We start from the raw sequence: 15525 nt of genomic DNA, 5'->3' as shown, positions 1-15525 counted from the left end.
GCTCAATTTGGTTGACGATCAACAGTTGCTGCTAATTTACTTGGCTATGTTACGTAGTTTGTGTAGTAAGATTATAACAAAGTAATGCAAGTGCATCTAGTCAGTCTAGCGTATTACTAGGATTGTAATGTATCGTTTTGTTTTCGTTTAGCTGGCTTCCATCCAGTAACTTATTTTGTGAACACTGGCTGCGTTGCCAACTCAGAAGGTTTACGAGATGGAAGCCAGCTAGAGAAAACAAAACGATGAATATAAATCAAATTAGACTGACTGGATGTATCCAAATTATTTTGTATTCGTTATAATCCGACCACACAAACAACGTAACATAGCCTAGTAAATTAGCAACAGCTAACTTGTTGATTGACTCTTTACTACACTACGAGCTAGCTAGTTTGGCAAAAACATCACCTCGTGAAATACAACAGTTCATGCTTTCATCTCAGTATCGTGCAAACTATATGGGTGGTATAATTTGAGTTATACAAATACTTCAGTCACCAGAATAATAGCCAAAATATCTACTTTGAAGGTTTCCGCCAGTCCCCTGAAGCGGAAGAAATACGTAACGAGAAGGTGGATAAACAAAACAACCAATGAATGGAGTATTCGTCAATAATACGGGGTGCAAACTAGGTCAATGGAAAATGCGAACCGAGAAATACTTAAATTGTATAGCAATTCGATTTTAATGCGTCATAATCAATTTCTGGAACGTTGAGATTGATCCAAACTCACGCGCATAAAAAACTCACTCTGGGGGACCAGTCAAGGAATTTAGAACCTACGTGTGAAAGGGTTAAAAAAAAAAAATTCAGATTTCAGCATTCCAACGCATTTTCAGCAGGAAATGCCTTTTCTAGTTATTATTTATCTTCTATTTCTTCCGTGGCACCTTTCAGCGCCTTCAAATCTTCAGCTATTAAAACCGTTCAGCTATCAGAAAATTCAGCAGTTTCAGGCCATGGGTGCTATGACTTTTCAGCTTTTTACCTCTTATGCTTGAATTAATATAAATCAATATTCATAATATTTTTAACATGGGTTTCCAATGGAGTTTTCTTTCAAATCCTCTCAAACTTCTTTAAACTTCTTCAACTTCCAAATCCTTCTTCTTCCTCAATCTTTCAGCTAGAGCCACTATTTAAACTTTAAAATGTTGACAAAACCCTAAACTATTTTTAAATAATTCAGCTTTTTGATATCTATTCAACTTTTTTCAATATCACTGATTATGTTTCATGACTTTTTCAAGCCGTTTCTGAGATTTACATGGGTGTTTACGTGAAACCCTAGAGTGCAGACTGAAACGCTTAGAGTGGAGGGCAGCTTCGGATGTCGTTGAAAAAATATATCTAGTTTGCCAGCATTGCCACAATTTTCGCTCTTCATGCTTCGTTTTTGGATCAACAGATAGCTAATTTTGTGCTGGTCGTAGACAGTTGTCTGTTGAATCCAACAGACGTACACATTTGTTCAGAGCCCCACGAAAGCGAGACAAAGTCCAACTCTCGCCCGATAGAGACCAATGCAAATCTGGTGACAAAATCGTCAGAGAAAGCAAAAAAAACAAGATTTTGAAACTGCCGGTAGAGGCGTATTTCTGACCGCACAGAAATATAAAGGACATCTCTGGTTTAGGCAGAGTCTTGGGTCTCGGAAAATATCCTTATTTTTTGGATTGGACGTATAGTTTTGCGTCTAGGTCAACTTGTTTAAGATGTGGATGCTAGGTAAATGTTCGTTTTTCTCTCTGCCCACCTTAGCCGTCACAGCTGCGCCATCACCGTGACAACCAAACAAACACGCACCAGGAAAGCAAAAGGGACACGTTTTCAAAACTGCAGGTAGAGTCGTATTTCTGACTGCACAGACATATAAAGAATATCTCTGGTTTAGGCAGAGTCTTGGGTCTCGGAAAATATCCTTATTTTTTGGATTGGACGTATAGTTTTGCGTCTAGGTTAACTTGTTTTAGGTGTGGATGCTAGGTAAATGTTCGTTTTTCTCTCTGCCTAGCTCGTTAGCCGTCACAGCTGTGCCATCACCGTGACAACCAAACAAACACGCACCAGGAAAGCAAAAGGGACACGTTTTCGAAACTGCAGGTAGAGTCGTATTTCTGACTGCACAGACATATAAAGAATATCTCTGGTTTAGGCAGAGTCTTGGGTCTCGGAAAATATCCTTATTTTTTGGATTGGACGTACAGTTTTGCGTCTAGGTTATCATGTTTGAGGTGTGGATTCTAGCTACATTTCTCTTATTCTCTGCCCTCAGCGCGTTAGCAATCATAGCTGCACCATCACCGTAACGACAGACACGCACCACTCAGTCTCTCAAATAGGTGATTGGTACGTTTACTTGACCATGAGAAACCCGATTACTAGCAATTGTCGGTTTATGCCAATAATATGATTACTCCGTTTACATGTGTAATTAGTTATGCGATTACTCAATAAACGCGTCTACATGATTCTTTTTTATTAATCGTTGTATGCTCCACGGACAAAACTTGCACCATCATCCTTCTGCAACAAAGTGTCGCCGTGTCTTCCTGTATCGGCCCTACTGCTGTATGTTTCATTCCATCAACACATTGAATCCTACTAAGAAAGCCGAGTAAACGCACTCAATGCACACATCTGCTACTGCTATTACTATCCCAACTATAATTTCAGCTGATAAGACAATAATATTATTTTTATGACTAGCTAGCCTAGGCCTACTTCTTCTTCTGTTTAACAGTTCAGCTTTCAGCTTCTCCCGCATTGTATTTCAGCTCTTAGCGTTGTTAGATGATGCAGTTCAGCTTCCACACTCCCTCTTTTGTGTGAATCACACATTTTTAAAATCAATTTCAGCTTGCGGGTATTTTCTCATTTCTGTATTTTCAGCCATTTAAAAAAAATAATTTCAGATTTCAGCATTCCAACGCATTTTCAGCAGGAAATGCCTTTTCTAGTTATTATTTATCTTCTATTTCTTCCGTGGCACCTTTCAGCGCCTTCAAATCTTCAGCTATTAAAACCGTTCAGCTATCAAAAAATTCAGCTGTTTCAGGCCATGGGTGCTATGACTTTTCAGCTTTTTACCTCTTATGCTTGAATTAATATAAATCAATATTCATAATATTTTTAACATGGGTTTCCAATGGAGTTTTCTTTCAAATCCTCTCAAACTTCTTTAAACTTCTTCAACTTCCAAATCCTTCTTCTTCCTCAATCTTTCAGCTAGAGCCACTATTTAAACTTTAAAATGTTGACAAAACCCTAAACTATTTTTAAATAATTCAGCTTTTTGATATCTATTCAACTTTTTTCAATATCACTGATTATGTTTCATGACTTTTTCAAGCCGTTTCTGAGATTTACATGGGTGTTTACGTGAAACCCTAGACTGCAGACTGAAACGCTTACAGTGCGTTCACACTGCAGCGGAGCGGGCGGCGCGCGGCGTCGGCTTCCAATTAATTTTCAATGAAACCAGGCGTTGACGCTCGCGTAGGGCATTGTGGGAAGGCGAGCGGAGCGGAGCGGAGCGTTGCAAGTTGGATTTTCTCAACTTTATGTAAATGAGGAGCGTGAAAACGCTAGCGTTGGCCAATCGGATTGTTTTCTTGTTTCTTGTAACGTAGCAACCTTTGGTCATGATAAACATTTCTAGGTTTCACAATTTCAAGATGGAGGAGAAACTTTTCGTATGTGTCTGCACACCCAGTTCTGTTCAGAACAAAGTTACTAATGTTACGAGCCTGAATTTAAAGATTACATTAAACTAATAATGCATGGTGCATGGTTGCCGATGTCGTCATTGTTCCTAGTGTGTTTTTATAGCCTACTTTTAAATTCAGTCTCGTCACATTACGTGACTGTGCTGTGCCACTGCTAGCCCAGCCTACAAACGACTGGTTGAGTGACCGGTGGCGTAACATGTATTCTACTGTAATCTTGCACTAGTAAAATCTTGCACTTACATAAATGTTGTGTAAAAGTGGTATTTTGATCGATATTGTGAGTACATGAACCCAAATCTGCACGCTTGGCCATGACTACAACAGTGACCTTAGAGAACTACAACTCTGTATTAACTTGTCTAACACGCCCCCGAGCGTGGTGTACTGTGGGAAGGCAAGCGATGCAGAGCGTTAAAAAACGCTGCAGTGTGAACGCACAGTGCGTTCACACTGCAGCGGAGCGGGCGGCGCGTGGCGTCGGCTTCCAATTCATTTTCAATGAAACCAGGCGTTGACGCTCGCGTAGGGCATTGTGGGAAGGCGAGCGGAGCGGAGCGTTGCAAGTTGGATTTTCTCAACTTTATGTAAATGAGGAGCGTGAAAACGCTAGCGTTGGCCAATCGGATTGTTTTCTTGTTTCTTGTAACGTAGCAACCTTTGGTCATGATAAACATTTCTAGGTTTCACAATTTCAAGATGGAGGAGAAACTTTTCGTATGTGTCTGCACACCCAGTTCTGTTCAGAACAAAGTTACTAATGTTACGAGCCTGAATTTAAAGATTACATTAAACTAATAATGCATGGTGCATGGTTGCCGATGTCGTCATTGTTCCTAGTGTGTTTTTATAGCCTACTTTTAAATTCAGTCTCGTCACATTACGTGACTGTTCTGTGCCACTGCTAGCCCAGCCTACAAACGACTGGTTGAGTGACCGGTGGCGTAACATGTATTCTACTGTAATCTTGCACTAGTAAAATCTTGCACTTACATAAATGTTGTGTAAAAGTGGTATTTTGATCGATATTGTGAGTACATGAACCCAAATCTGCACGCTTGGCCATGACTACAACAGTGACCTTAGAGAACTACAACTCTGTATTAACTTGTCTAACACGCCCCCGAGCGTGGTGTACTGTGGGAAGGCAAGCGATGCAGAGCGTTAAAAAACGCTGCAGTGTGAACGCACTGTTACAGTGCGTTCACACTGCAGCAGAGCGGGCGGCGCGTGGCGTCGGCTTCCAATTCATTTTCAATGAAACCAGGCGTTGACGCTCGCGTAGGGCATTGTGGGAAGGCGAGCGGAGCGGAGCGTTGCAAGTTGGATTTTCTCAACTTTATGTAAATGAGGAGCGTGAAAACGCTAGCGTTGGCCAATCGGATTGTTTTCTTGTTTCTTGTAACGTAGCAACCTTTGGTCATGATAAACATTTCTAGGTTTCACAATTTCAAGATGGAGGAGAAACTTTTCGTATGTGTCTGCACACCCAGTTCTGTTCAGAACAAAGTTACTAATGTGACGAGCCTATTTATTAATGTTGTGTAAAAGTGGTATTTTGATCGATATTGTGAGTACATGAACCCAAATCTGCACGCTTGGCCATGACTACAACAGTGACCTTAGAGAACTACAACTCTGTATTAACTTGTCTAACACGCCCCCGAGCGTGGTGTACTGTGGGAAGGCAAGCGATGCAGAGCGTTAAAAAACGCTGCAGTGTGAACGCACTGTTACAGTGCGTTCACACTGCAGCGGAGCGGGCGGCGCGTGGCGTCGGCTTCCAATTCATTTTCAATGAAACCAGGCGTTGACGCTCGCGTAGGGCATTGTGGGAAGGCGAGCGGAGCGGAGCGTTGCAAGTTGGATTTTCTCAACTTTATGTAAATGAGGAGCGTGAAAACGCTAGCGTTGGCCAATCGGATTGTTTTCTTGTTTCTTGTAACGTAGCAACCTTTGGTCATGATAAACATTTCTAGGTTTCACAATTTCAAGATGGAGGAGAAACTTTTCGTATGTGTCTGCACACCCAGTTCTGTTCAGAACAAAGTTACTAATGTGACGAGCCTATTTATTAATGTTGTGTAAAAGTGGTATTTTGATCGATATTGTGAGTACATGAACCCAAATCTGCACGCTTGGCCATGACTACAACAGTGACCTTAGAGAACTACAACTCTGTATTAACTTGTCTAACACGCCCCCGAGCGTGGTGTACTGTGGGAAGGCAAGCGATGCAGAGCGTTAAAAAACGCTGCAGTGTGAACGCACTGTTACAGTGCGTTCACACTGCAGCGGAGCGGGCGGCGCGCGGCGTCGGCTTCCAATTCATTTTCAATGAAACCAGGCGTTGACGCTCGCGTAGGGCATTGTGGGAAGGCGAGCGGAGCGGAGCGGAGCGTTGCAAGTTGGATTTTCTCAACTTTATGTAAATGAGGAGCGTGAAAACGCTAGCGTTGGCCAATCGGATTGGTTTCTTGTTTCTTGTAACGTAGCAACTGTTCGTCATGGTAAACATTTCTAGGTTTGACAATTTCAAGATGGAGGAGAAACTTTTCGTATGTGTCTGCACACCCAGTTCTGTTCAGAACAAAGTTACTAATGTGACGAGCCTGAATTTAAAGATTACATTCAACTAATAATGCATGGTGCATGGTTGCCGATGTCGTCATTGTTCCTAGTGTGTTTTTATAGCCTACTTTTAAATGTAGTCGTCACATTACGTGACTGTTCTGTGCCACTGCTAGCTCGCTAGCCCAGCCTACAAACGACTGGTTGAGTGACCGGTGGCGTAACATGTATTCTACTGTAATCTTGCACTAGTAAAATCTTGCACTTACATAAATGTTGTGTAAAAGTGGTATTTTGATCGATATTGTGAGTACATTAACCCAAATCTGCACGCTTGGCCATGACTACAACAGTGACCTTAGAGAACTACAACTCTGTATTAACTTGTCTAACACGCCCCCGAGCGTGGTGTACTGTGGGAAGGCAAGCGATGCAGAGCGTTAAAAAACGCTGCAGTGTGAACGCACTGTTAGAGTGGAGGGCAGCTTCGGATGTCGTTGAAAAAATATTTCTAGTTTGCCAGCATTGCCACAATTTTCGCTCTTCATGCTTCGTTTTTGGATCAATAGATAGCTAATTTTGTGCTGGTCGTAGACAGTTGTCTGTTGAATCCAACAGACGTACACATTTGTTCAGAGCCCCACGAAAGCGAGACAAAGTCCAACTCTCGCCCCATAGAGACCAATGCAAATCTGGTGACAAAATCGTCAGAGAAAGCAAAAAGAACAAGATTTTGAAACTGCCGGTAGAGTCGTATTTCTGACCGCACAGAAATATAAAGGACATCTCTGGTTTCGGCAGAGTCTTGGGTTTCGGAAAATATCCTTATTTTTTGGATTGGACGTATAGTTTTGCGTCTAGGTCAACTTGTTTGAGGTGTGGATGCTAGGTAAATTTTCGTTTTTCTCTCTGCCTAGCTCGTTAGCCGTCACAGCTGCGCCATCACCGTGACAACCAAACAAACACGCACCAGGAAAGCAAAAGAGACACGTTTTCGAAACTGCAGGTAGAGTCGTATTTCTGACCGCACAGAAATATAAAGGACATCTCTGGTTTCGACAGAGTCTTGGGTCTCGGAAAATATCCTTATTTTTTGGATTGGACGTATAGTTTTGCGTCTAGGTCAACTTGTTTGAGGTGTGGATGCTAGGTAAATGTTCGTTTTTCTCTCTGCCTAGCTCGTTAGCCATCACAGCTGCGCCATCACCGTGGCAACCAAACAAACACGCACCAGGAAAGCAAAAGGAACACGTTTTCTAAACTGCAGGTAGAGTCGTATTTCTGACTGCACAGACATATAAAGAATATCTCTCGTTTAGGCAGAGTCTTGGGTCTCGGAAAATATCCGTATTTTTTGGATTGGACGTATAGTTTTGCGTCTAGGTTAACTTGTTTGAGGTGTGGATTCTAGCTACATTAGTTATTCTCTCTGCCCAGCTCGTTAGCGATCACAGCTGCTCCATCGCTCTGGCAACCTAACAAACATGCACCAGGAAAGCAGAAGGAACACGTTTTTGAAACTGCAGGTAGAGTCGTATTTCTGACTGCACAGACATATAAAGAATATCTCTGGTTTCGGCAGAGTCTTGGGTCTCGGAAAATATCCTTATTTTTGGGATTGGACGTACAGTTTTGCGTCTAGGTTAACTTGTTTGAGGTGTGGATTGTAGCTACATTTCTGTTATTCTCTGCCCTCAGCGCGTTAGCAATCATAGCTACACCATCACCGTGGCAACGACAGACACGCACCACTCAATCTCTCAAATAGGTGATTGGTAGTTTACTTGACCATGAGAAACCCGATTACTAGCAATTGTCGGTTTATGCCAATAATATTATTACTCCGTTTACATGTGTAATTAGTTATGCGATTACTCAATAAACGCGTCTACATGATTCTTTTTTATTAATCGTTGTATGCTCCACGGACAAAACTTGCACCATCATCCTTCTGCAACAAAGTGTCGCCGTGTCTTCCTGTATCGGCCCTACTGCTGTATGTTTCATTCCATCAACACATTGAATCCTACTCAGAAAGCCGAGTAAACACACTCAATGATAGGCTACATCTGCTACTGCTATTACTATCCCAACTATAATTTCAGCTGTTAAAACGATAATATTCTTGTTACGACTAGCTAGCCTACTTCTTCTTCTGTTTAACAGTTCAGCTTTCAGCTTCTCCCGCATTGTAGGCTATTTTAGCTCTTAGCTTTGTTAGATGATGCAGTTCAGCTTCCACACTGCCTCTTTTGTGTGACTCACACATTTTTGAAATTCATTTCAGCTTTCAGCTTGCGGGTATTTTCTCATTTCTCACTTTTATACTTTTTAAAATATTAAGGTTTTTGTGCAAATTATTATCCCTTTAAAAGTAATGGCAGATCCTTTCAAATCATTGTTGGAATGCTGCTCCAGCCCCTTTCAAAAATACTTTTCGGTTGCTTTGAAGCTTCAGCTTATAACTTTCTACAAAATGTTCACAATTTTCAGCTTTTTTAGCATGGTCAGCTATCCATGCTATTCAGGTTTTCAGCATTCTCACTGCTGTTTCGCAGTAACAGCTTTTTCTAGTTCCACTTAGTATTGCTAGTTATGTACCCTTAGTATAGTTAGTCCTCATGTTTAAATTTAAGATTCCTATGTTTAATGTATGCACCTTCCTACCAAAGCAAATACCTTGCCTGTGCAAACTTTCATGGCGAATAAAACCCATTCTGATTTTGATTCTGATTAAGCCAAGTCACTTGTTTTGTATAGCTGTTTGGCTAGTCCTGTCCTCCTGGGCTCCTGACTTCTCGTCATCACACTTGTAGTGCTAACTCTTTGATAATGAGCAAGCTCAAATTAACGCCGCTAAACTAGACCTTATAAGGCTTTGAATATTGCGTTACTGAATGCGGTTATGTTACTGAAGCCAGCGATCTCAAAGAGTTGTTTAACAAGCTTTGTTGTAGTTAGCCTAGAGCTACCACTAATATATTTTGTCATGCTATCAGGTTAGAGATCCTTGCGACGAGCGTTCGCTGGAGCAGAGGTCGGCTGCTTCAATCCGAAGTGGTTGATGAAATGCTTTTGCTCATTAGCGAGTTAATTCGGGAATCCAACGATCAGCAACAACAACCTGGTAATGTACTCGTCATATTTAAACATGATCTGAAGAAGCAAGATTCAAAACACGATGCCTAACATTTTTCTCTTGAACTGCAGTTGCTCCTGGTTTCACCGTACCTCGAATGGGAGGACAGACTGGAGGAAGGCCGGTTTACCAAATCGCCCAAGAGCAGTTGCAGATGTTGTTGTCCTTTAACTTCTCTGCTAAACAGATTGCGGAGATCTTGGGTGTCTCAAGAAGAACAGTGAACCGACGGTTACGGTATGTGTCAATTGAAGGACTAGTTCAGGAGAGATCTGAATATTCAGTCCCCCCAGGATTTCGCAGGCCTTTTTTGTGATAGTTGCGGGCTAAAATTCCTGATTTCGTGGGAGTTTTTCCAAAAAGTTGCGATGAAGAAGTTGCGTTGTTTTTTAGGTGTTTTTTGCGATTAAATTGCGGGAGCAAGTAAAAGTTGTTATAAAAAGTTGCGAATTTCCCTTAGGCCGTAAGGTGAACCCTGTTATCGTTTCAACCCGCTCCACAGTCTGGCATCTACACAATCTTTAGCTCATAAAAAAGAACGAGTCCTGCTAAGCTACCAAAAAAAAGTTTGTCGCTGAAATTCCAGTCGATTGTCGATGCGTCTATGTTTTATGCAGAACTAGTTTCTTCAGAGCGTAATAGGATTTTGGTGGCACGGTTCGACACGTGATCCTTCTACACCAATAAGGTAGCTGCTTTTTGTCAACATGGATGGATATGGTTGTGAAATAGAGGATGGGACCTTGCACGTTACAGTGTTTCCTCTATGTTTATTTTGCCGTGGCGGCCCGCCACGACTACATTTCTGCCGCCATGGTATCAGAAATAGGGCTTTACAACATTTTAGGACGTCTATGTGATTGTTAGAGTGCATGTCGGATGGATACGCGCTTCACACCGCAGTTGAGATTGTGCTTCTTTGAGAAGTCGTATAGCTAACTTGTCAGTTAATTTAAGCCTGTTATTGTATTAGTCTATATTCTTGCTAATTTAAATTAAGTTAACTGGTGATCTTCGTTGTTTGTATTATTCCCCTGCTAGCTAAATTGCACATGTCTGTTGATTCGATAGCGATTGCTGCCTTTGCTTACGTTTGTATTTTCGGTGCATTACTATGCAGAAGTAGTTTTAATTAATAAATAGTGGGTTTATTGTTATTATTTGCTACAGAATGCTTAGCCTATCAAGCTCAAATGAAGCAGACAGTGTACATGCTTTCGAGTACCTTAATCAATAGGCTAGGCTACTGACCAACGTCAATTATTAATACATTTACATTTAGTCATTTAGCAGACGCTCTTATCCAGAGCGACTTACAGTAAGTACAGGGACATTCTCCCTGAGGCAAGTAGGGTGAAGTGCCTTGCCCAAGGACACAACGTCATTTTTGCATGGCTGGGAATCGAACCGGCAACCTTCTGATTAATAGCCCGACTCCCTAACCGCTCAGCCATCTGACCCCTTATACGCCCCCCCTTAATACGTCAATTAATAATACGTCAATTAATAATTGGCAGCATTTATGCCATTTAGAACATACTTTATGAGTGGAAGGTCTCTAAGTAGCCTAACCTTATTGCTTTAGGGGAAATAGTACGAAAAAGTGTGCAATATTACATTAGTTATTAAACTAGGCTATTACATTAACCTGGGGGGGGGGGGGGGGGACAGACAGACTTATGTCGTTGTTGTAACATTCATTCATTCATTCTTCCACAAATGAAAACACTGATAAACCATAAAAACAATCATAATGAAAAATATGAAATATGATATATAAAACTGTACAAAACAGAATAAGGAATAACAGATTAAGGACACTCAGTCCTCACTGTCAGTGTCAGGACAGTTATCTTCCAGTTCCTCCGTTTCTTTTGTGTTGGCACAATTACAACAACGACATAAGTCTGTGCAACACAGTCCTGCAGAAAAACATGAACATCTGCCTGTCTCACACGCACTTTTGCAGCCACAGTGTATCACATGCAAAACACTGTCAGGGGCCGAATTTCTGTTACGTGCAAGGTCCCATCCTCTATTTGCCAAACATATCCATCCATGTTGACAAAAAGCAGCTACCTTATTGGTGTAGAACGATCACGTGTCGAACCGTGCCACCAAAATCCTATTACGCTCTGAAGAAACTAGTTCTGCATAAAACATAGACGCAACGATAATCGACTGGAATTTCAGCGACAAACTTTTTTTGGTAGCTTAGCACGACTCGTTCTTTTTTGAGCTAAATATTGTGTAGATGCCAGACTGTGGAGCGGGAATCATTTTCTAAAAGACTTTTCGTGGTTCACCTTGCGCCTACCTCTTTGTAATTTTAATTGAGTTATTGGTTGAAAATTAAGTAATTAACAAACATTCATCAAATAATAAAACCATTGAGAAATGGTCCCCTAAATAACCTTACCAACGTGCCAATTTTCATCATATCCCATTCTTAATCCTTATCCAACCAGGATTCGCATGCATTGAAGGGAGGAATCTCCCTTTTTTTAACAAAAAAGATTGAAATCTCTATCTGTCTGCAATACCGCTCTCGGCCTCTACGCAACTCGGCGCTCTCACGCTTGCCAGGCATAGACAGTAGAAGAAAGCACACGCAGCAATTGACTGGTTGGACAACCCTGGATAGAGGACTGTTAACTGTGTGTTTTTCACCTGGAAGTCTCTAGAAATCTGGCACCTTATTGAACGAAATTAAAAAGAGTGAAAGAGTTCACAGACACCAGAATGAACGCGTTCACAGTATCGTTCATCAGGCCGTAATACAGTACGTTCAGTTCACGTTCACCCAAATTATCAACAAGTTCATGAACTTTCGTTCAATGAACGAGTTCAGGCGCAACACTGGATTTAACCCCTACTGGAGATAGTTGTGGGAGACGACGGTGATTGGTCAAAGTTGCGGGAAAATTGCGGTGATTGGTTAAAATTGCAACGTCGCGCTGAATTCGCGGGGAATCGTTGAATTCGCGTGAATTGGTGCGATCGCAACACACAGCGAATTCCTGGAGGGTCTGAATAATGTAACCCCTTTCTCACTGAGCCATACACAATTTTGTTTTTCTTTACAAAGACAAAAACACTGAAGAATTACCCTTTCTATACATTTCATAAAGAAATCGATATACTGTGATAGAACTCTTTCATATCCCATATCTTTGGAGAAAAAAAATGCCTTAAACGCATTGTTTTGTTTAGAGTTACTACTAGGGATGAATGTAAAACATGTATCTAAGTTCTAATATGTATACATTGTCTTCCATAGACAGTACAAATTTCTCTTTTAGAGGTCGCTACACGGATCTAACAGATGATGCTCTTGATCTGAAGGTGCTGCTATTTGGAGTATGTCCCACAGGCTTCGGCAGAGAACATATCGAGTGGCAGAGTCAATTTCGCTGTGGCATCTTGATGGCAACCACAAGCTCATAAAGTAAGTGGCTTGTTTTACTGTGATTCGTTCATTTGCCCTAACTGTGTCCCTAGCCAATGACAAGATGATTATTTTATGAGTTTTGAATTGAAAATGAGATTTTCTGCGTCACATGAATGCAATAGAGTTTAGGACTTTTCTTTCTATTAAACGCCCAACATGTTGCACAGAAATGTATACAAATCATTTTAGCTGCATTCAAGCCATTTATATATTTTTTGTTATTTATAAAATAAGATGTGCAAGTGAAATCTTTTATTTTCCCTTCCTTCATCTCTTAGGTGGAGGATTGTAATCTATGGAGGAATCGATGGGTTCAGCCGACTGGTGGTTTTCCTGAAGGCTTCTAACAACAACAGAAGTGACATTGTAATGGACCTGTTTTCTGAAGCAGTCGCCCAGTTTGGTGTCCCATCCAGAGTCAGATGTGACTCTGGATGGACTGTGGGGCGATGTCTGGAGAGGCGTGACAAAAAAAAACGCAAGGTCCTACGTAGTGTGGTCAGGTCTGCTGAGTTTAACATCGGCAGGCCACCACTAGCCACTTTACATTGATGCATTTCTCACTAGTCACTTTACACACTGTCACTTTCAGCTACTGGTTGCACTATCAGCAATATTGCACTAACTGTACCCCACTTGTCTTAGGTTAGTATAGGTCTAAGGTTAGTATAGGTCATTATCTGTATTAGAAGTCTAATATATTGTATACTATTTTGTATATTTAGGAGGTTTATAATTTGTTATTATCATTTCTTTTATCTTATCATAGATCTAAGTACTTATTATGTTATGCCAGGTTGCTTTGCATTGACTTGTCCCAAAAATGTCAGTGCCCAGTCTGACTTTGTGGTGTTCTGTGTACCGGACAATAAGACTTGAAACAGATGTCTACCACTCCTTGTTTACATATCTATAGAGAAAATGAAGGAATCATTATTGCCAACAACGAAAGGCATCTTTGGGCTCTTCACTTCGTTTACCTGCCTCGTATAAAACGTGACCTTGGATTGTTTTGCAATCAATGGAATCACCACCTACTGAGGACTGCCAGATACATGTCCCCATATCAGATTTGTGTGCAAGGTTGTCTTGACACAACAGTTGCAACATCAGACTGGTATCCAAGGTATATTTGGAGCAACCAGTTCCAGGGGGTGGCCGACCAGGGGGCGGCTGCACTTGCCTTTGACTGGCTACAAAGAGTTGTGGTTCCCCTAAACCAATTTAAACCAAGTGACGAACAGTTGGAACACCTCAGGCAACACACAATCCTTTGGGTGGAGATAGAGACAGTTTGGGAACTGATCAGGTCCTCAATGTCCTGTCTTAACCCTCGTGCTGCCTTCGGGTCACATGACCCAAAGGTTCATAACGAACCATCGTTGTGTTTACCCAATTTTACCCAATACAAAAACAAATAAAAATAATTTTCTTTTAACCATTCCAATGTGGGGGGTCTGAGACAGCCCGACAGTTAAAAGAAAATGCTTCACTTTGTTTTTGTATGAGGTAAATTTGTCGCAATACGACGGTGGGTCACAATGACTGATGGGTCAGAATGACCCGAAGATAACACAAGGGTTAAATACAGTGGACACACATTTATATGTTGTAATCACATTGTCAATAGGCCTTGGAATGAGTAAGCAGTCTCAATCATGTCAATGTAATAAAGATGAGCAGACCAAATACAATTTTGTGTGTGTTTAATGTTATTGCATTATGTAACTATGAAAATAGGATACATGTAGGACGAACAATATTCAGCCCTCCCAATGGATCAGCAGATCATATACATAACAAATTCGAAGATGAGTATCACGCCTTTGAAATCCATACATTTAAACAGAACAAAATACATTCATGTGTTCATGTAAAAAAAAAAAATTACGACTACATTTAGCCCTCCCCAATCTGATCTGCAGAACCTATTCTAACCTATTCCAAGCTCCACCTTTCTTTTAAAGTTGTCATAAGTCTGGCCCACAGGTACGTATAGCACCAGCGCGCACGTGTTTGCCTTTGGGAACGTGGCCAGTCCATCTTCTGGGTAGAGAAAGGTGAGCTCTGGCTGTACCAGAAATATGCAATATATACATGTTATAATAATAATAATTAAGCCTCTATAGTGCGTAGGCTAATTAATTCCTAGTCAAGTCAATAGCCTATATTTTGCTGTAGCCTTGTTTTGTGGTGTGTTTGGCCTCCGACAGTTAAGAAAAAAGCAGAGAACTGATGTTTAAATGTACAGTGCATTATATACACTGCATAATATACTAACCCCCTTGGGTTAGAATATTAACATAGGCCTACATAATCTAAATTGGCCAACTTTAGACATTTCATAAACGTGTTCAACTTTATGCATAAATATATGTGTACTCTGTAGCCTACACATAGGCCTACAATTTGAGACAATTTAAGACAAGTATTTCATGACAAACTATTCAGTGTCATTCATTTTATGAAAATGATGCACCTCGACTGGGGAACAGGGATGAATGCAACCATAGCCTATAATGACTCCAAGCGCAGGGCATGCAAGGAGATTGTAAATAATTGATGAAAGGTCATATACACATTTATTAAAGATTCGTTTTGGCATGAAAAAGTATTATGCTGAAACTTTAC

At 41.0% G+C, this 15525-nt stretch overlaps 1 long non-coding RNA gene across 1 annotated transcript; it reads left to right on the top strand.

Moving 5' to 3' along the window:
• Window positions 1-9043: 9043 nt before the first annotated feature.
• On the top strand, window positions 9044-13311 carry LOC134007578 (uncharacterized). The gene is made up of 4 exons (XR_009928060.1): window positions 9044-9431; window positions 9515-9680; window positions 12724-12891; window positions 13173-13311. It is a non-coding gene; the product is annotated as an uncharacterized LOC134007578 (long non-coding RNA).
• Window positions 13312-15525: the final 2214 nt, after the last annotated feature.

This window comes from Osmerus eperlanus, chromosome 21 (assembly GCF_963692335.1).
Source record: "Osmerus eperlanus chromosome 21, fOsmEpe2.1, whole genome shotgun sequence".
In the NCBI taxonomy this organism is placed as follows: domain Eukaryota; kingdom Metazoa; phylum Chordata; class Actinopteri; order Osmeriformes; family Osmeridae; genus Osmerus; species Osmerus eperlanus.
The sequence above is the reverse complement of the archived record's forward strand: the minus strand, read 5'-3'. Positions and strand labels throughout refer to the sequence as shown.